Source organism: Canis lupus, chromosome 31 (genome assembly GCF_048164855.1).
Source record: "Canis lupus baileyi chromosome 31, mCanLup2.hap1, whole genome shotgun sequence".
Taxonomy (NCBI): Eukaryota; Metazoa; Chordata; class Mammalia; order Carnivora; family Canidae; genus Canis; species Canis lupus.
This window is the reverse complement of record NC_132868.1, coordinates 17,081,892-17,103,785: the sequence shown is the minus strand read 5'-3', so window position 1 is coordinate 17,103,785 and position 21,894 is coordinate 17,081,892.

Genomic DNA, 21,894 nt, shown 5'->3' with positions numbered 1-21,894 from the left:
ATCATATGGTTTCATTCATATGTGGAATATAAGAAATAATGAAAGGGAATATAAGGGAAAGAAGGGGAACTGAGTGGGAAAAATTAGAGAGGGAGACAAACCATGAGTTTCCTAACTCTGGGAAACAAACAAGGGATTGTGGAAGGGGAGGAGCGTGGGAGGATGAGTAACTGGGTGAGGAACACTGAGGAGGGTACTTGATGGGATGAGCACTGGGTGTTATACTATATGTTGGCAAATTGAATTTAAATAAAATATTTTTTAAAAAAGAGACAAAAAAAAAAAAGAAATGAAGGCACAGAAAGCAATATTGTTTTTTTAAAAAGAACAGCCAGAAAACCAAACTATACTTCCCTTCTATATTGTATGTGTATAAAATACATAAAACACATGCTAAATATGTATAAAGTACATATAAATTCATGCACATGCATATAAATTTTCACCTGAATGAGATGAGCAAGTCAGATATAGTATTGTTAATGGCAAGTAAAGAGATAGGAGGGAAAGGATATTATAATTGAAAAATGACAAATAATATATAATTCTCCTGATTAAATTTACTTTCCCTGCCACAACCACAAGCCAAACAGGGAAACAGTGCTTAGGAGCAAACTCCAAATGGGCTAATCTTAATATTATTGTAAACTTTCAGTTTTGTGAAGTAGATTTAAAACTTTTTCAAATGTTTCAGGAAAATTCTGGAATAAGGTCTTCAAGTTTGACTTGAAATACCAGAAATCAAATTCCTGTTACCTTGTGTGTAATTTGTGTACTTCAAAGTCCTAAATTCTTTGGTAATCTGTTTACTTAATGCATTCCCAATTGATGTTCTTTTGCCCATCCATCTCAGTTAATCTCACAAAGGACAACAGTGGCCTGCAACAAGGATCATGTCCATATTGGGGCCATTGTCATTTCATGCATTGAGTAGCTCTGTTTACATCTGACTGGTTGGGTGGCTTGCGCTTAAGGATAGAGCTTGCGTTTTAAATAAGTACTGAAAGTACTTAGAAGGTGCTAACACTTATGTTTATAATTTTTAAATTAAGAATAATAATATGGAAAAGTAAATTAAATTTGCATCATTAACTAAGTCCTTTAGTTCTCAAATGGAATCAATTTAAAATTCAGCTTATTTTGTAACATTTTAGCTAATGAGTGGCTTTTAAAAGGGAGTGTAGTATGGGAAACATAGCCTTTTAAAACAAATAGACATACAACTAACATTTTCAGTTGGTTTTGGTGTGGCTTTTAAAATTAAGATATTAGCCATAAAAATAAAAATCCCATTATATTTTAGATGGTAGTAAGAGTCACTTTAACAAATTGGCACATGATGTCAGAACACATCACTATGATGACCATATCTAAAAAGGTTTCTTACCTTTGTGATGGTTATAATCTTATTCGTCTTCTCCAAAACGATGCCCACTTTAAGTACGTATTTGTAAATCGACTGAAAATTCTTCAATATGGAGTAATATGGAACATAGAATATTTCATAATTATTCAAATATCCATTTTTCCTTAAGAATATAGAGTAAAAAAAATAAAAAAAAAAGAATATAGAGTCAAATGCACTGAATACATAAAGGAATGGTGTGATCTGAATTTTTTTTGTTTGAGTCACAATTTCATTGTTGGAAATGACTTTGGAGATCATCTGGCCCCCTCCTCTCTGAATTGTGGACTGACCCAGCTCCGCTCAGAGCCTGGCAGTGCTCAGCCATGAACCCAGCCTTCTCTCCAGAAGCCATCAACCCTCCAAGACTTGCCATACATTTTTTTTTTTTTTTTTGCTTTTGACATGATTTTAGACACACCAAATCTTGATTTAATAAGCATTTAAACTGTTTAAGGAATAGATGGTCTTACTTAACTTTGCTTAGCTACTGCAATCAAATATGTATGGTCTTCTGTGTACATTATCCATGTAATACTATGAATATATGAAGCTGCAGCACTAGAAGGGACCTTGAGATTATCCAGTTCAATCTCCTTGGGTTTCAGACAGAGAAAATGAGAAGTTAAGCAATTGGTTCAAGGCCACACAGCTAGTCAGCCTCAGATTTAAGTCTCTATTCCAGATGGCCTGACCTCAAGTCTGGTCCTTTTATTACTCTGTTATTTCCAGCGCAGTGTACATTTCCAAGGGAACAATCAGGTGTTCAAACCCCAAACATTGCTGGGGCCTAATGATTTCTCTTCCAGCTGTCTTGTGGGTGGTTGGGATGTCGATAAGTATAAATATTTGCCAAAAAATCATGAACTAGCTCAACTGGGAGTAAGCTTTGATATGCAAATGACAGAGATGGTTATAAACACGAAAGATTCTCAAAAATATTTTTTAATAAGTTATAAAACACGCGGGGTCAGGCAAGCCATTTCAGAAAATGGCATTCACGACATCTCGTTGCTTTGGGAATATTGCATTGGAATTGGAGTTTTGATAATCTCTGTGAAGAATAAAGGCAAGAGGAAAGAGGGCTGCTTGTAGACAGTAACCTACAGACAAATGAAAACCCAGGCTGTGTCCTGAGAGTTTTAGGTAATCCAGGCTCATAATTTGATTTGAGAAGAGCTACTCCAGGCTACTGTGTAATTATAGAAGCATTCACTCGGCTGGCTCCTGTTCGCCTCATCACGTTCTACTTCATTGCCCTTTATGCTAAAGCCCCTGTTGATGAGAGGACGGAAACAGTGAGTACAAATAAAGCAATTAGCAGGTGGGGAATGCTACCACTGTTTAAGGATAACATCCAATCTTTATTGGTACTTATTAAGTAGAAGTCTAGAGCTTAGAGACAAAGGGAAATATCACAAACCACAAAAATGAAAAGAGGTGTGGGAACACAAAGAGAATAAGGGGAAAATTAGACCAAGGAATCTATTTTTTTATTTTATAAATCTAATCACAAAGGCTAGCTTTAGAAATAATATCAGACCTCCAATTTATTTATATTAGAGTGGGTTACCTTCTCATGTAAAATTCACCTTCTTTTAAAGTTTTTTTGCTTCCTTTGACCTACTCTTTTACTATGCGGTTTAACTTGGAAGATATTTTAATAGTTACTGTGTTCATGGGAGAGGAGGTTTTGGAGTTTGGGTTGTAGTTAAACCCACCAGCAGGGGGAGTTAGGATAATTAGCAAACCTAGTCCTGGGGTCCTGACATCCAGAGCACAGATTCACAGACACCGCTGGCAGAGTTGAAAATGCCCACTGTAGACAAGGGATATAATGGGCAAAAAGAGGAAAGCAAGAGGATTTCAAGTGTTCTCGAACTCCTTGCACAGGATATTGAAAGTAGACAAGAAAATAGGGCACGGGCTTTCTACTACCCTCCGCTCACAGAGTAATCCATGCACTCTGGTTCTCTGTTTCCTTATCTGGAAACAGAGATAGTCAAAATCTATCCATCCAGAATGCCATAATTCTCATTTCTCCACAGAGAGCAATGCTCTTCCTGTTTTAGCTTTATTTTGTGTGTCTGAGTAATAAGGCGGAGTATAAGTAATTGCTGTCCTCTCAGAGCAGCCCCAAGAAGACGCCCCCTGCATTTCACTTTGAATTAGTGCTTTTGTCCTTCAGTGTCATATTATCAATTAAAGCTCTGCTGGCAACTGCAGCTACCTAAGCAGGACAAAGCTTCCTATTTAGATAGCAGACTTCTGGCTTAACTTAAAAGAAAGTTATGGGACTTTACAGGAAAATCAATATGCTTTCCTTTGCCTTAGTGATAGGAGGGCACTGTGCACAGAGATACATACAGATATCTAGAAAGATGAAATATTTTATAGTGCAATGGCTTGTTTAGTAGGGTGGCGGTTGATATTGCAAAATTAAATCAGTATCTTATCCTAGGAAAACTAGACTTTCTTTTAGGGCATATTTTTTAGTTCTCACAGTGATGTACTCTTCCTCTTTCTCATCCTTCCATGGCTCAGTGGCCACTTGAGGCAGATGCAGAGGGTCAAGGGTACAATCTCTGGAGTGATGTTACTGAGGAGCACATTCATTTCCTCTTTTGACAGAAACCGCAGTGCCGGAATAGGACAGGACAGTATCTCAGACAAGAGGTCTGTGACCATCACCAGGCTTTCCCATGTATCATTCAAGAGGAGGTGATTCACGCACGCAAAGCAGAGAAGGATAACTTCCAGAAGTGTGTACACTGTTGTTAACTTTGCATTAATATCTTTATTGCTTCTGTAGTGCTAGTAAATGCAGAAATAGGCGAATCATTAATTTTCTTTTAAATAGTGTACATTGTATATTTAAAACATATTTCATTCAAGGATAACCACGTGCTCATAAATTTTCATTGGTATCCTAGTCCGGGATGTCCCAAAATATAAAGATCCCCAATGACAAACACTAAAGGTAATTTCATAAATGTACACAATTCCCACCTACATTCTCTCTTGTTGTCATTGTCACCTTTGTAACTGCCACTGTTCCTGGAATTTGTTGCAAGCTTCATATTCTTGAAGCTATTTTCATAGTCATGTGCAAATTTAATTCTTCTCTGGAACCTTGTGAATTTGACAGAGAGATAATATGAAGATTTTACAGATAAGGAAACAGACACAGAGCAGCTCTGTGACCCACTCCAGGTGGCACAGTTTGGAGCAGAATCTAAGTGTCTCCATCAGTACCAACAGGATCTTCACCTGTTATCAGTTTAAAGCTACAAAGGCAAGAAGCTGGAAATTGTTTCTCGTCATTATTCAGCCATTGGGAATTATTAGTTCTTTGTCTTAAGATGAATAGAACAAAAGATTCATGCTTCCTCTTGAGATTGGGAACCTCGGTATTTTAGAAATGTGGCAAGTGGCAGAACAGAATATGAAGAGTATGATTCATCTTTTCAGCACTCCCTTTCTCACTTCCACATTTTTCCTGTTGCTTCAGGTTAAAAAATAAAGTAATGGGCAAGCCTGAATGGTTGTGGTTAGGCTGAAAGGCTTGTGATCCTCACTGCTTAAACCTGTAAGCAGAGCTTCAAAAGCAACCACAGGAGATGCCTCTTTTCTCCAGGACCTCACCTTCCTCCAAAAAATAAGAACTCAATTGTACTTACAGGGAGGCTGGCAGGAATTTTCTGCTTTGGCAAATCCATAGGGAGGCCATTTCTGTTGTCCAATGCACTTCCAAGAGCCTTCACTCCTGATAAATTCCTCTTCCTCTACAAAGTGAAATGAACTTTACAGTTGATCAGTTCAGTTTATAATTGATTAAAAAAAAAAAAAGGAAAGAAAAACATTTCCCAAAACATACCCATCGTTTGAAGGACTAACAAAATGACTTTATTATTTTTTTTAAAGATTTTATTTGAGAGAAAGAGATAGCATGTGTGTGTATGATAGAGAGTGAGAGAGAGAGAGCGAGCTCATGCATGTGCACAAGTAGGGGAATGGGCAGAGGCAGAGGGAGAAGCAGGCTCCCTGCTGAGGAGTGGGTGCAGGTGGATCTCAGCACCCTGAGATCATGACCTGAACGGAAAGCAGACCCTTAACCAACTGAGCCACTCAGGTGCCCCCAAATGATTTTATTTTAAAACAATCATTTCAGTCTACAGTATTTGTAAAGGTAAGTATTGCAGATTTGTTCTACGAAGGAAAGCGCTTTTTACTTGACTGTGAGTATAACCAGAAATACCTACAATGTCCTCCTTCATAGGTTGTCCAGCTCACAGTGTCCCACCTGGATGCCTTTTGGAGTCTTTCACTTTTGATGGGAGCCTGAGGCCTCTTTGGGCCTGGCCCGGAGGAAGCCTAAATGAATGATCTCCTTACAGATAATCAATAGTGGACTGTAAACGTTGATGGATGCTTCCATGTTGCCTGGAGCTTCTGCACCTGATGCTATTTGAAACTCCTGCAAGAAATGCCGGGCATGCTCCTCCAGGGTGTCCTTGGGGCCAATGGCAAATTCCTCTTGTTCACTCAGAAGGCACATTTCCTGTTGTTTTGGGTGGTCTGCCCAATGCCCAGATTTGAAAATGTTTAAAGGAAGAATAAGGAGCATATTTTAAATTCACAAGTAAAATACTTTACAATTGGTAGGACTCCGTGTTGAGAGCATAACATGGGAATGGCATGACCCGCTGTTTACTGTGAGCATTTGGTGACAAGCCGGCCTGATGGGGGACGGAGTGTACCTCCCTTCCCTCTCTGAAGCAGCCAGTTCCAACCAGCTGTGCAGGCCTGTTTCTGACTAAGTGAGTCGTTCCTCTTAGATGGAGATTTCAAGGCCATTTCTGAGGGTAGATGGAGGACGTGTTTTTCTCTGCTCGTCCATGTGTCTGGACAATGATTGGCCTCTCAGAGACTCCAGGTTGGAGGTCTTCATAAGTTGGCCTCGCCAGCCCAGATGCGAAGTACACACCCCAACTCGCTTGTAAAAGCAGTATGTCTAATCATATAATGCCTCTATAATGTGGTTTTTTTTTTTTTAATTAAGTGACCCACAGGATATTAATCTGGTGGTAACAACTCCCAAGGGCTGTAGCCCTGGCAGGCACTTCAAGAGAGGCTAGTACTACTATTAAATGTGATGTTCATTTCATCTGAACATATGGAAATAAAAACAAGTCATGGGAAAACTTCAGTGCTCTGTACATACTATATTGTTCATAAACCTGTCATAAATAAGTGCCTCTTAAAAAGAACCCAATTAATAAATGTGCATTGAATTACAAGGTTTAAATATTCCATAACATGGGACCTCTGTCCCTGCCCCTTCTACCCTCATTCCCACCCCTGCCAGGGCCCCCTTGTTATTCAAGTTGTTATAACATTTTCCACTCTGTGGCACATCTCGGTTTTGTTGTTGTCGATTGAGTTATTTGGTTGGTCCGCTGCTTAAAAAAAAAAAAAAAAATGAAGAAAAAATCTGTAAGCTATAAAATGCATCTTCTTTCTTCCTTTGTCTGTGTATTAGAGTCTGGCTTGGCACGAGGGCCCCACCCCAAACCTCCCACCAAGAGTATGTCATATTTCTATATGCTCGTGCATGTTCAGCTCTACCTCTTTTGAAATGATGCCCAAAACCAAGCAATGTTTACATAAGTAAAAGGGAGTTTCACTTTTATGCTGTAATTTCTGCAAGGAGCAGAGGGTTTTCCTAGCCATACCTTGTACTTTGTTCATGGGTGAACTTCTATTTTTCTAATGTGATGGTTTTATCCAGCTTTGACAACAGATTTCTTGAGGAGATTACACACCTGGAATTAACTTTTTCTGCCAAGAAGTACAGTGCACCTGGAAGTACTAAATCATTTTTTATCTGTGTTTTAGAAGCTTTTCATAATGAAACTGCATATCTTGAACTTGACCTATTGCTTGAGTCAAGGCTTAAGGATGGAGATGTGTATGGTAGCGTTATGAAGTAAATACATCCAGGGTGTGTTGACTTCTCACCAGCCAAACACTGGCTACCTGAACACCATCTCCCTGAGTATCTTACTTCTTAAATGACTCTGCTTACCGCATAACATATGGAAATGTGAGTATGCACTTTCAGCAGGTTGTTTGCTATGTTTACACCAGTTCTAACACAGATCTCCATTAATGTTTGATATAGTTCCCAACAGGTTTAAGTAGATGCCAGACACCATATCTATTGCATGCGTGTTGAGCATGACACACATAGGACAAATGACAAAGAAGTGTTTTTTAAGGGATTTCTTTCCTAAAGACATCTGTGCTATCCAGTTTAAGTATTTTGAGAATGTGAACTACTTTCTATGAGTATAAATGCCACTGAAATACAACATCAGTTAATTAAAAAAAATCATGTGGGGAGTTCATTATAAAGTCCAGTCATACCACCAGTTTTGAGACCTATGACATGTTCTGTCTGTTGTAAAACTGTTGATAAACTCTTGTGAGGTGCAACTGCTGGAAAATTGTTTACGAACCCATGCTGACACCCCAGAAAGGTAATAATACAGTGTGAGTGTTAGAAATTACTTGAATGTTTTCTTTGGTTGGGCAGGGGAGACGGGCTGGGAGGGGGGGGGGCAGGGGGCCAGGTATAAGAAATTTAAAGGAAAAGAAAAACCTTCCTTTAAGTTTTGCTACTGGCATTACATCTCCAGTTTTGCCATGAAACCTGAATATGCTCTGGCTCTCCTTGACATGAGGTCATATGGGTAGAACAACAAATGCTTTTTATCCTTAGGCATCCTTGCCCTGCTATGTTTGGTTATACCTGAAGTTTGCCAAACTGGTTCTGCTTATTCTTGTCAAACAAGGATAATTTCTTCTCTTGGTTGTCTCTGATATAGTGTCAGCATTTTAAAGGCCAAAGTTGCCATAGTGATAAATTACATGAGCATAAACAGTAATTCTGTTTAGACGAAAACTCTTTAAGATTAAGAAAAAAATAGAAAAATCATGGATAAATCAACACATTTGTTTTGATGGATTTTTTTAAGGCAACATAAGAATGATATTGTAAGCAATGTAAATGATGTTTAGTTAAAAAAAAAAAGAAAAGCAGAGACAGGAAAAACAAAATATAGATAGCTGCTACCATACTCAAACATAAATAACTGAATTTCACAAATTACTCCTCTCCATAACTGTGGTTTAATTTTATATGAATGTGACTAAATTCTACCCTGGGGATAGATAAACTCATTATGTCCCTTAAGTAGTTCGAATTTCCTGATAACCAGCAGTCAAATCCAGCAACAAGCAGAATTAGTAGCCAAGTCTAATAAACGACTGGGAAAAATTGTATCTGTCTCTTCCTTCTGGTTCCCACACACTCTGGTTACATCATTACTTAGCCTGTAAATGTGGAGGCCAATCAGGCCCCAGAACTTGGGTCATGTGACCAAAACATCAAAATGTGTCTGAAACTCTACCCTAAAGATGGGGTTTCAGCGGGGGCCTCTGGATAGCTGACTCCTCTGTGGCTGCTGTGCAATTTTCGTATTTTATTTCACCTCTGCTTTCAGGCTTAGCTCTTGGTCCCACAGATTGATGGCCGAAGCAAACCTGTTGATGTGGGTTTCTCTGTGCAGGTGCACGGGCAAAATGACTTCCTGTACCACATACAACACACAGTTATGTAATAGCTTAAAAAAACAACTGGACATTTCCCTATGAATTTATTTTCATCAGCCAAGAGATTTCTAACCCTTTCCTTTTTGTAAAAATCATTTTTTAGTTTGTGAAAAGCGTTTCAGATTTTATTTTCTTTTAAAAAATAATTCCGTGTCTAAATGCACAAAACTCAAAAGCCAAGTTTATGAGGTCCCCTGGATGCAACTCCTGACGATAGGGCTGAAACGCTGTGCTCCTCTTGAAGGAATGGACTGTGTAACTCTATCACCTTGCTAAGGTTTCACAGGGCAAGTATAGTGATGACAACAACTGCTTGTTCTCTGCAGATGTAGAAAGGCATTTTTTTACATGTGCAGGAAGCAACAAAAAGCCTGGTCTTAGGGGACAGGTGAGTGAGTTGACTTGCAAGAAATAAACCAAATAATCCTTAAAGTTGTAGCAACACCTACAGCGCCAAAAGCTTGATACCTCTGTGCACAAATATATTTTTGTGTTCAGGTTTACTTTTCTCTCGATGGCTACAATAGGTGCTGTGATCGTGTCTGGCTGAGAATTTGTTCTGAACTCTCCTGAAGTAAAATCTGTCAGGAATGGAAAACCCATTAGAAAACTTCCCTGATACATTATCATCAGGTATCCAAAGATGCCTCTGGGAGGCAGGAGATGATGTGCAAAAGGAGGAAACTCAAGTGAAAATTCACTTTGTCAGAAACCAAACCCAACAAAACAAATTGCCCTCTCAAGCCAGTTGTTTTAGATCAAAGGACTATATGTAAACTATGTTACATGATTTATATAATAAACATTAGCATTGCTCATTGCCATGCTAGATGGTAGAGATAGAAGAAGGTGATGTGGAAAATGGTAAAAATGTAGCAGCTAGTATTTACGAAAGGAAGGCCCACTATAGACTACACTGTACTAGATGGCCTACTGCCTTCATCCTAATCTTTACATGAATCTAGAAAGGTAATTGTGGTTAATGTCCACTTTTTGGAGGAGAAACTGAAGATCAGAAAAGTTAAATGATTTCCTCAAGATTGCTGTTATTATTATACGGTGGTACACAGAGATAGGATTCCAACCTACATCTGATTTGACCTGAGACCTTGGTCCTCAACCCCTAATCCACATTGCCTCTCTGTACAATTCTTTCTTTGTCCCTATGGGGTTTTTAATCCCAGGGTGGATTAAGAAAAAGAGATGAAGAAATCATTGAAATTGCACGTGTAAAAACACTGACACAACTAAAGGCTTGAGGAAAGTGAAAATCTCTTTCTATTTTATTTTATTTTATTTTATTTTATTTTATTTTATTTTATTTTATTTTATTTTATTTTTTATTTATTCATGAGAGACACACACAGAGAGAGGCAGAGACATAGGCAGAGGGAGAAGCAGGCTCCCTGCAGAGCCTGATGCAGGACTCAATCCCAGGACCCCAGAATCACGACCTGAGCCAAAGGCAGACACCCAACTGCTTAGCCACCCAGGCACCCTGGAAAGTGAAAGTTTCATGGAAGAAATGGTTCAGGCCAGAACAGGGGTTGAGGAGCCCTGTGTCTGTGACAGCAGAGTGTGGGTGGTAGGTGAATGCTCGGTTATCTTTTCCCCTGTAGGTAATCCCTCAGAAATAACTGATAACTACTTTTATCCTGCAGAACTATCACTGAAAGTGCTGTGTAAGACAGAATGAACTCCCGTCTCCTCCCTCCTCCCCCCCCCCCACCCTAGGTGCCTGCCAAATAAAGTCACTAGGTGCTCACATATTTTCCAGTACAAGTGCTTCATTATTAATTCATGGTCCAGGTCCTCGGTACATGCTGCTACTAATATTAGGTTTCAGCAGAGAATAATGAGCAGGAGCACTGGACTGGATGTCTTAACATTTTTTAAACAATGTTTGCAGTACTAAATTCTATTTCTAGCTTAATTGGGGTCTTTACATAAACAAGAGGAGGGCTCTATAGTGTTGGGGAGGCATAATTTTCCCAAAGCTTAGCAACAGAAAAGGTAAGAGTCAGCATGATTAAGACCCGGTGGAAGGTTAATACAGATCTGGATTTTCCTCCTTAGCATCTAGCTCTTGTCAGAAAAGAAAAAGAGTCTCCTGAGTGAGAGTTCCACCTAGAAAACCTGGACCAGCTCCTTGCTTTGAAATTGCACCCTATCAGGACAGGAGGGTGGAGAACTTGCTCTGGTAGGAAAATGGTCCCCTACAAATGACCCCCAGAGCCCTGCCCGCTTACCCACTAGGCATAGTGCCTTATAGGGCCCGTGGTACTTTTAGCAGCTCATGTAGACGTTTTCATCTTAATTTCATTTAAAATAAGAAGAAAAAATGAACATAATAATAATGAATAATAATAATGAATCTAGCCTGGTTTATATTCTTTATACACCAGTACAGTTTTAAAGTTAACTTTTAATTATTCTCATAGAGGAAGGGAGCCGTGATGGCGAAATGCCTAGGCTCATGAAAATCCTCATGTGGTCCCCCAACGAGGACACTTAGCAAATGGTCCTGCGTGGGGAGTGCTAAACAAGTTCAATTATTTCATGAGACAACCTGTTATCCCTTACTATTGTTTTCTCTCTTTATATCTTACTGAGAGTGAGTCTTTGAGGGGAAAAATAACTATAGGGGTTAATAAGAACCTTAAGATCACATTTCCTCTGGGTGCCCTCCCAGCATGGAGTTAGCATTCCAGAACTGGTTGCATTTAATTGAAATTTATTTAAAGAAAAAACACATTTATCTATTTGTTCATTATTTATTCATTTAAGTATTCATTCATTAAGTACAACAGCTATTTAGTGCCAACTACGTGCGTGGCACTGATTATATTAGGTGTTTGGGATATAATGGGAAATAAGGTAGACATTGTCTCTGAACTCAAAGAGCTTCAGATAGAGGCAATGAGAAAAAAAGACACAAAAAAATGACATTTTTAAGGAGGTAGGTGGTCAATAAAAATGAAGTGGAAGAGAGCCGTGGTTCCTAATTTCCATTTAAAAAATGTTTCAACCTTCAAATTCAAAGATTTTCTTCTATGGTATTGAGACACAAGCTAAAGCAGTTGTAAATACATGAAATGGAAGTTCAGCATTGTATTTGGTAGTTTAAATTCTTGAGCTATTTAAAAATAAAGGATATTTATTTAAAATTGAAGTCTGTGCTGGCTAGTCTTTTCCTTGCTGTTGCTGAGCCTTCTAGGATTCATGTTCAGTTTTGAGATTCAACTGAAGGAAGAATAAATTTTAATAAATTACTGGGTTTTAACTTAGCACCCAGCTCTATTCATTTAGTGTCTAACAATGAGACTTCCGGTGCCATGTGGATCTTGCCTGGCCCATTCATGTAACAGATATTTATTGGGTCCCTACTATGTATCAGACTCTGTGTGGTTTCTAGAGAGGAACAAAACAGGCTACTTCCCTGCCCTCATAGAGTTTACATTCTAGTTGGAGATAGATAATAAAAATTTAAATCATGGACAAGGTAATTACAGATTTCTATAGTATCATTCCAGTGAATATCTTTTATTTTGGCTTTTTGGTAACAGCAACCAGTTTTCCCTTGCATGTGGCCTTGGTGGACTATTGGTCAAGGAATCTTGACTTTCCCTAACCGTAAAGTGGGCATGTGGCCAAATTCTGAAGAAAGGCCACCGTCACTATCATGGAATAGTCAAGGACAGCCATAATGGGCTGGACTTGTCATTTAAAGGCTAACTCTTGCTTTAGTTTGCCATTGATATTACTGAGTTATTAAATTATATTGACCCTAAATTCCAATTTTTGGAAGTCAGTAGGGATCATTATGAAGGATCATAATGAAGCATTGAAGCATAGACCATAGGATGATGGGAGCAGTATGGTATAATGGGAAAGAGCTTGGGATTGCACATATTTGGGTCCCAAGTAAAGCTTTGTTGCTGGATAGCTGTGTAACACATATAACACCAGTGTCATGGGGTTTGGGGGGTGGGGTTAAATCTGGGCGGCCTAGTGTAGTGTGCAGGCCCACAATGTCAGCTCTTTTCCCTTATGTACTTTCTCTGCCCCCACACCCTTGTCCCTTACTATCTTCATTATTCCTATGTTGCCAGATTGGTGGGAAACTTAAAATGTGCAATAACAACTCTGGGGAAAGACAGGAAATAGGAAGAATTGGAAAGTCGTCTAGTGAATCCTCAGCCACCTCCTCTCTTCAGATATTGTGGGCTTGGAATCAAGTGTGGACTGGAAATTCAACAACTGGCTGGGTCTGTGTCTCGTGAACTCTGCCTGGCATGAACACTTCTGTTTCAGCACATCTGTGATTGCCATATCACCAGCATTTGCAGAATGGAGGATTAATTTTATTGTGCACTGGATCAGCAGATCTGGTGACATAATATTGCACTACGAAGAAGGATTACTCACCAGTTTCTGGATGCTACATTTTTAGAAACGAACTCCACTTAACGATAAGTGTTGGATCTAACAACTTCCCCCTTTTCCTCACTCCCACTCTCCAATCACCCAACCAACAAATATCACTTAATGCAAAAACCGGCTCTCTTGGGACCAGATGGATATAATTTTTCTTCAAGATAAAACTCTGGATATTCCCCCCAAAGTAAAGGTTTTGTTATACTTCTTCAGTTATTAAAAACAGATGTGTCGTGTTTATAACGATGGCTCCGAGCAGTTTTTTTCTCCTCTGGGTTTATGGAAAGCAATTTGCGTAGGGTAAAATAATATAGCATTTGTGAGTCATTTTTGAGGAAAAAAAGTGGGGAAATTATACAGTCTACCAGCCAGACAGGGCTTGGTCATAAGGAACTATGGCCGTATCCCAAGGCAAACAAAGAGGAGACCTTGTTTTTATTCCTGTCAGAGACCCCCTCAGGGCTTTGACTATCACCTTGTCACCTATGACCTCCATTTGCAGAAAAAGGCACACGAAGCTGGGCTCTTACCCAGCACTAGTGTTTGGCAGAGCTCAGCTGCATGCCACATCCTGTCATTTCCATACCTTCCACCAAGCCAGGACCGTTGTCCTTACCTGGTGTCTTTTTCCAGGCACTTTTTGTTCTTCATTCTCATGTAGGCTATCACAGACTCTGTTGTTTCTCCAGGTAGCACACCTTAAAAATGTTTACTTCTGTTCTTGTTAGCCTCATCTTTGCCCATTCTTCTACTTGCAAATAGATGGTTAACTGTTATTGGGCTCTTGTGTCCCTCAGTTGGCTGTAGAGTGTGGAGTAAGGAAGGATAAATATAAAAACGAAGTGTCTGTGTGTCTGTGTGTGTGTGTGTGTATTGCTAGAGGGATTCCTTTACTGAGTGCTTATTACATGCCAAGCATACTCTAAGTTAGTTTAGAGTTTGTTACATTGAATTTTCACAGTATCTGTATGAGGTAGAGTTTTGATAGACTAAATTTAAACCCTATTTCACCATTTATTTATAGATATTTATAAGCTTATAGGTAGGTAGGCAGTATCCACATTTGTTTGGCTAATTCCTGTATTCTCTATTTGTATGGATCCAAAGACTGCTTTATCCGTTATATAGCCAGGGAAGGTTTTTTTTTTTTTTTTTTTTTTTAATGATTTTTAAAAAGAATTCTCTCAGTTTTCTTTATATTTGAAGCTCTCATGACCAAAGTGGACATATGCCATGTCTATTTTTTTAACAGCACAAGTACAAAAAAAAATGATCAAAAGTATACAAACTGCTCTCATTTACTCTATGCAAGCGGCAGACAGTAAAATATAATGGTCTACTTATTCTACTGTGATTGACAGCCAAACCTTAGAGCAGTTTGCACTCTGATCAGATAGCAAGATTTCTCCCATAACCTTGGGGTCCAAATCTCACTACCCTTTATTGTGAAATTATCTGCCCTTTGACCCTCTGGAGAGACGGAGTCCCACATCTTCTAAATCTTCCCTCCATCCTCCGCTGATGTGTACAGTAAATGACTGATTGTCTCTATTATGTGACCATGGCAGACACATAGAAATACCTAACTCATTTTAGCAAAACTTATCCTAATTGGAACTATAATCAAAGGTTACTGGGATGCTCCAGAAACTTACCTGGGGACCTGGATTTGGTGTCTTTTGAAGTTTTGGTAAAATAAGCGGTACCTTCTTTGTGCTTGTATTTTCTTTCCTTCCAAAGGGGGAATGAAGAAGGAAAAAAAAAATTGAAAGGCAAGCTAAAGCCTCTCCTGTTGCACAGTCTTCCCTTCTCTCTTTCTCTATAGCAGAAAGTGACATGGGGCCGCGGGGCTGGTTCAGGGGGTTATGCACATCAAGTCCTTATCACCTGAGCTATTTCATGTGTAATGGAAAACTGCAGCTGAAAACATCCCAGAGGAAATGTTCTCTCCTAGGGCAGCTAGGGTCCTTTTCATCTTCACCTGAAGGCAGACCTCACCCAATTTAATGCATCATTTAGTTTGGCATCAGGGAAAAAAGCCTCCTCGGGCCTGCTCACAATGACCTTTGGGCTCCACAAAAAGACTGAGCAGGAGGGTTACTGGTTCTCACTTCCCCATTCAAAACCCCTTCTTAAGGGAAACTGCAAAAATGGACATGGAGCCAAATGAGGAGGTTGAAGAGTGCAAGCCTTAAATGACAGAGAAGTGCTTTCTCTGAAGCTTCCAGTCCTATCACCCAGGAGATGGGAGGAGCCCTGGATGTATTTATAGATATGTAGCAAAGAAGGAAAGGAGGAAGGAAGAGTTATTGAGAACCCAGGATATCAGTGCACTGCACCAGTCTTTTGGCTTTATTGTCACTAATCGTCACAATGCCATTTATATTTTTATTATTCAAACTCTATTTTGCAGGTTAGCAACAGATACCCCCAGTGGTTGGGTAATTTCTCTAAAGATGCAGAAGTAAGGGACAGAAACAGGATTTGAACCTGGGTCATCTGTCCCACCAGTGTTTCCCCTCTCCTCCTTTGGTCTGCTCTGGGGTCCAATTGTGGCCTCCCGAATCTCCAACTAAAATCAGCTAGAGTTCAATCTCTTGGGAGCCCTAGTGCCCTCCCAGCTAGGGTGAACTCAAGGAGAAGACAGTTAACAGCTCGCCCTCAGAGCCTTGCAGGAGAGAAGCCCCTTGACCCACCAGGAGGAAAGTGGCTTCCTGGGAGTGAGGCTGTTGCACCTGTATGCCCCTATCTTGGGGTATCTACTGGTCACAATATTGGACAATTTACTGTGAGTCAAAAGCCCCTTACTAATTTCTTTATTCTTTCTAAATCTTAAAAAATAAATCTTTGGATGGGGAGACCTCTGGTTTCTTGTTCTGCTAAGCTGTACATTCTGTCTCTGTCTCCTACAAATGTGTGCTGAGACTATTATAATTTTAAAATTTAATTTGATGGTTCTGCACACTAGTCATGTTTTATCTTGCTTAGAGTAATAAATTGCTGTGGAATCTCATGCAATCATGTGATTGGCCTACCATGATTTGAAAGAAGAGTTGTGTCTCTTTACAACTGATAATCCTGTTTAGTATCTGTGTGATTCACTATAACAAGATGCAGTTTAATGTTATCTGCCAATATTGTGTATAAATATACGTATGCCAAAATATTTCTTGCCTACTGTTATACAGTTTTGAATACAATGTTTGAAAATTCTTTTGTGTTTTATCATTTAAGCAAAATATTGACAGAACAGGCTATCTTTTCAGAAGATTGGATAGTTTCAATGTGTGTGAGAGATACTTGTGGAGAAATTCAGTGTAACTGGGTTTGTTATAGAAATGGTATTTTAAGATCATGGTAAATAAAACTCTTTCTTATTAAACCTTCTATAATAGTTATTGAAATGATAACATCCTTTGTCATTTAAATGACTAGTCTAAGAATTTGGAGTCCCTGGACCTGTTCAAATCCTGACTCCACCATTATTTTTTTTTTTATTTTATTTTATTTTTTTTCTGACTCCACCATTATTAAGCTGTATATTCTGGGCATATTATATGTTCTCTAGGTCTTGTATTTCTCATCTGTAAAATGGCACAATAATACCTACTAATAGAGTTTGTTCTGAGAGTTTGTAAAGATTAAATGAAGCGACTAGTATGTATACCTGGTACACGACAGACATTTATTAGATGGAATTTATTATTATCAGTCTTAGAGAGCCATGCTTATTTTTTCGTGTTTTGACTAACTAAAATTTGGTGATATTCTGAATTTAAAACTCTCAAGACCACAAAAGGGCACCAGTAATAATATATAAATATTTTTTAACATGCAGATGTTTGGAAATTTAAGTCAGCATTCCTCCTAATCTGAGAATTCTAATAGAAATGGGAATACATGAAGATCATTTTATTAAATCTTTACATATAGACAAACCCCTGTATACAGTGTAGATGTTATGATCAATGTCAATATTGGTATTAAGATATGCTTCATGTTTGCATTAATAATAAGCTGTGATTAATTAATGTAAACTGAGAATGTGCAGTAGCATAATTTCCTTTTTCATCACCAGATAGTGTATGTATGTCACTTATGTTTAAAGAACTCTCCTTCTGGAACTTACTGTACATAGAATATGGTAAATAGATTGATTTTCACTAAATTAAGCTATGCAATATGACAAGTATTTCATAAAAGAAATTATTTTTTATCTTAAAGGGGGAATTAAATAGCTACATACAAAACAACACATTATAACCCGTTCAAAATTTATTATATATGAAGTTTATCTAAGCCTTTTTAAGGCGTATCTACCTTTTGAATTCCTATTGTATCTTTAGCTAATGAATTCTTTGGGGAGTTACCTAGAGTGTTGGATAAAACACAGTTTCATGTTCAAATGCACACTTCCTTGATAAATACTAAGAGTTCTTGAGTTCAATTTCTTCTGTCCATACAGATACAAGAGGTGCCTTCCTAGCAATATCAAGTTCATAGGGAGTTTGTGAAAGTCACATGAGACTGTGGATATCAGATTGTTCTGTGGCTAGAGCACTATACAGATGCAAGCAACGTGATTAAGTTGTATCTTCTGGGTAAAATAAATTTCCTCATTATGGTGTCCTAACTGTTGTGCTCTAGATATTTTTCCATCAAGGGTTGTTCACTAGAATTTGGTGGACAAATATTTATCAAAGACTTTGTGTGCCAGAATTTCTTTAATGGATCTGATGAAAAAATAAAACATCTTAGAGATTAATTTTGTCTGCAGATTGTCACTAGAGATTATCAGTGACTTTTAAAATGTAATTGATGATAATTTTTATATATTCACTTTATTTTTTCCAAAACCTTTTGATTATTGCATATATTGCATAAGGAAACATAGAAAAAAGGACAACTTGCATTATTTTCAGCATTTTGCAATACAGTATCTATTTTATCTTCATTTCTGCTTAGAAAATTAATTGTTATTTAATTACCTTCCACTTTCCAAGAATTTAACCCGTGAGCAAATAAGAAGTGGGTCTGCCTGCTTTTTAGGTTTACTTAAGAATGTCCTTAAGGATGGAACGTTCTTTGAGGATGGCATATAAATATAGGCTGCCAAGACTACTTATATAATGCACACATATAGTTCCTAACAGTGACCATCCCCACCTGTGAATCATAAAAATAACCAAACAAACAACAACCCACAAATTACTGGATTTAAATACTCTTTCTTATAGGAAGTCTCCCTCAATTTCCATTCACAAGTGTGATCAATTGTAAACCTGTCTCCTAACTATTTTGCCTTAATATTGTTTGAACGTCAATATATATTTTTGCCAACAGAGACCAGGACAATCAAAAAGGAAAATAATTTGAGAGTTAGGCAGAGGAGTTAGGCAGGTTTTCCTAACAATAGATGCCTTCAGGAGTGGCAATTTAGTCTCAAAAGGAATTTTGGGGGAGCCTGGGTGGCTCAGCCGCTTGTGTTGGGCTCTGGATTTTGGCTCAGGTTATGATCTTGGGGTCCTGAGATGGAATCCTTCATCAGGCTCCACGCTCAGCAGGGAGTGTGCTTGGGGATTCTCTCTTTCCCTCTGCCCTTCCCTCTGCTCTCTCTCTCTCTCTCTCAAATAAATAAATCTTTAAGAAAAAAGGATTTTAAGTGTCTAATTAGGTGGGAAATGGCATAAGCATCGACTTCCCTTCCTGAGCCATCTTTCTGGTTCCAGTTTTCTCTTTAATCCTCTGTACTAAATACATCATAGTTCATATTACTGGCTTCCTGAAGTAAACTGATATTTAGCATAATGGAAAAGACACAATATCTAAAAGCACTAGGATATTTTAAAACCAATCTTCTCAAGAAAAGATGATTATGCTTTACAAGAGGAAATATTTTTGCCATTAGCCTTACTTCTCTAACGATTTTCTGGCCAAGAAGAAAGCAATAAATACCTACTCATGCTCAACTAATCTCAAATAACTTTTTGACAATCCATTTGTTTTGAAGTGCCAAATGCATATTCAGGATGTTGTCACCTCCCTGCCATTTCTTTATCACTTTTCTTGGATTTACTGGTTCAAAAGAAATATGTCTTACAGAATTAACCTTAATCACATGGATTGAGATCAATAGTAAAATAAAATATTACATGTTGTTAATTGAAACATTTCATCACATTTTATCTTAGAGATCATATTTTGGAGGTTATGAAATATGAACAATTCACATAAGAACAATGAATGGTAATTACTGAAGATGCCTATATGATACATTTTATTAGTTAACACCCATTTTTTTTCCCAAAGGATGTTATGGTCTGCCATTGACTCTTCAGCATTGTCCATATAATCAGGGTCAAGAAGAATATGAGTTGTTTCAATAAAATTTGAACTGGGAAAACCTACAATATGCAAATAATTTAAATTATAATTAACAAAGAGGGCTAGTGATACTTGACTAGATTTTTCGCTAGTTGTGATGACCAAAAATCTCTCTCATCAGAACTTCGAGTGTCTAGGAGGTTATTAATTTAAGCAGTCAGGTACATCTTCCTCAGAGAGTGCTTTTCAACTATTTTAATCAGGGTTCTTCAGAGAAACAGAACTGTTAGGAGGTGTAGAGATATATTTAAGGCGAGATTTCTTATAAGAATTGGCTTATGTGGTTATGGAGGCCAGGAAATCCCACAATCTGCCATTTGCAAACTGGAGAATTAGGAAAACTGTCACTGTACTTCCAGTTAGAGCCCAAAGGCCTGTGAGCCAAAGGCCTGAGCTACCATGTCCCAGCCTGATAAGAGAGAAAGAATCTGCCCTTTGTCTTTATCTAGGCCCCAATGGATTTGATATCTTCCCACATTGGTGAAGGCAAATCTCTTTACTCAGATTTCAGTTTGCTGAATCAGATGCTAAACTCTTCCAGAAACGCCCTTATAGACACACTTAAAAATAATGTGTTATCATCTATCTGACTATCCATCCCTTAGCCCAAGTCAAGTTGACACATAAAAATAACCATCACACCAACCCAATGACCTCATTGGGTTGAGCAGCTAAGCATACTTTCCATAAGTAAAAATAAAATCAAAGTTGATTGTCTCCTTTTTTCTTTCCTTCATCCTTTTTCCTTCCCTCTCCCTTTTCTTACATTTATTTTTGTCTTTTATATTGCTTTTCACGTCCCATTCTATTCACCTATAAAGTGAAAATGGACTCACCAGCCTAATGTAATCAAATGCTATAAATCAATGTAATTAAAACCAGGAAATGAAAGTTCTATTAAATTAAATGAAAGTTTAGGTCTAAAATAAAGATGAAGGTAGACTTAAAAGAAAATGTATAAACTCTCTTTTTCTTTAGTATTGTGGTGGGCAGCCTAGTGCTTTCCACCCTTCTTCCAAGGATGTCCATATCCTAATCCCTAGAACCTATAAATAAATTACATTGTACAGCAAAAGGGAGTTAAAGGTGCAGATAGAATTAAGGTTGTTAATTTGGTGGTTTTACCACAGGGAGATTATCCTGCAGTATCTGGGTAGACCCAGTATAATCACAAAGGTCTTTCAAAGTAGGAGAGGAACACTGAAGGTCAGAGTGATGTGATATAAAAAGAACTCAACATATCATTGTTGGCTTTGAAGATAGAGGAAGGTGACTATCAACTAAGGAATGTGGGAAGACTCTAGAAGCTGGAAAATGCTAGGAAATGGGTTCTTCCCTAGAGTCTACAGAAGATAATTCAGTCCTGCTCACACCTTTATTTTAACCCAGTGAGATGTGTTGAACTTTCAACCTGTAGAACTGTAAGACAATATATTTGTATTGTTTTAAACCACTAAGTTTGTGCTAATTTACAGGAGCGATAGAAAACTAACACAAATCTGCTCTCCTTTCTATAATAATTTCTCTTTATTATTAATTTCTGCTGAGAAAGAATTTGCAAAGGAGTATGTCTCTCCTAACTTGGTTTATGGTAAAAGGAGGAATTGGCTAGCATGAGTCAAAACTGATGTTTTCTGTTGCCCTTGAAATTGATGTATTTGTAGAATGAAAGCTTTTATTGCTATTCTGAAGCATTTTCTATCTTATTTGCAAAAGCTATGTTGACTCTCACTGATATCTTTCTTAGCTTGAATTACCCAGGAGAGCCTGAGAAAAGAATTTGCATTTAAGTAGTTTACTTGGGAAATGATCCCAGGGGTCAGCAAGTGGAAGCATTTGGCTATTGGCTCCAACCTCCAACTGGTTGAGGGTTACCTCAGGCAGGTTAACTCCCCAGCACCTGGGCTATGCAAACATCCATGTCCAGTAAACTCCTGTGGGTATCCCACTCCTTCAGTATCAGAAAAACATCATGGCAAGCCAAAGATATG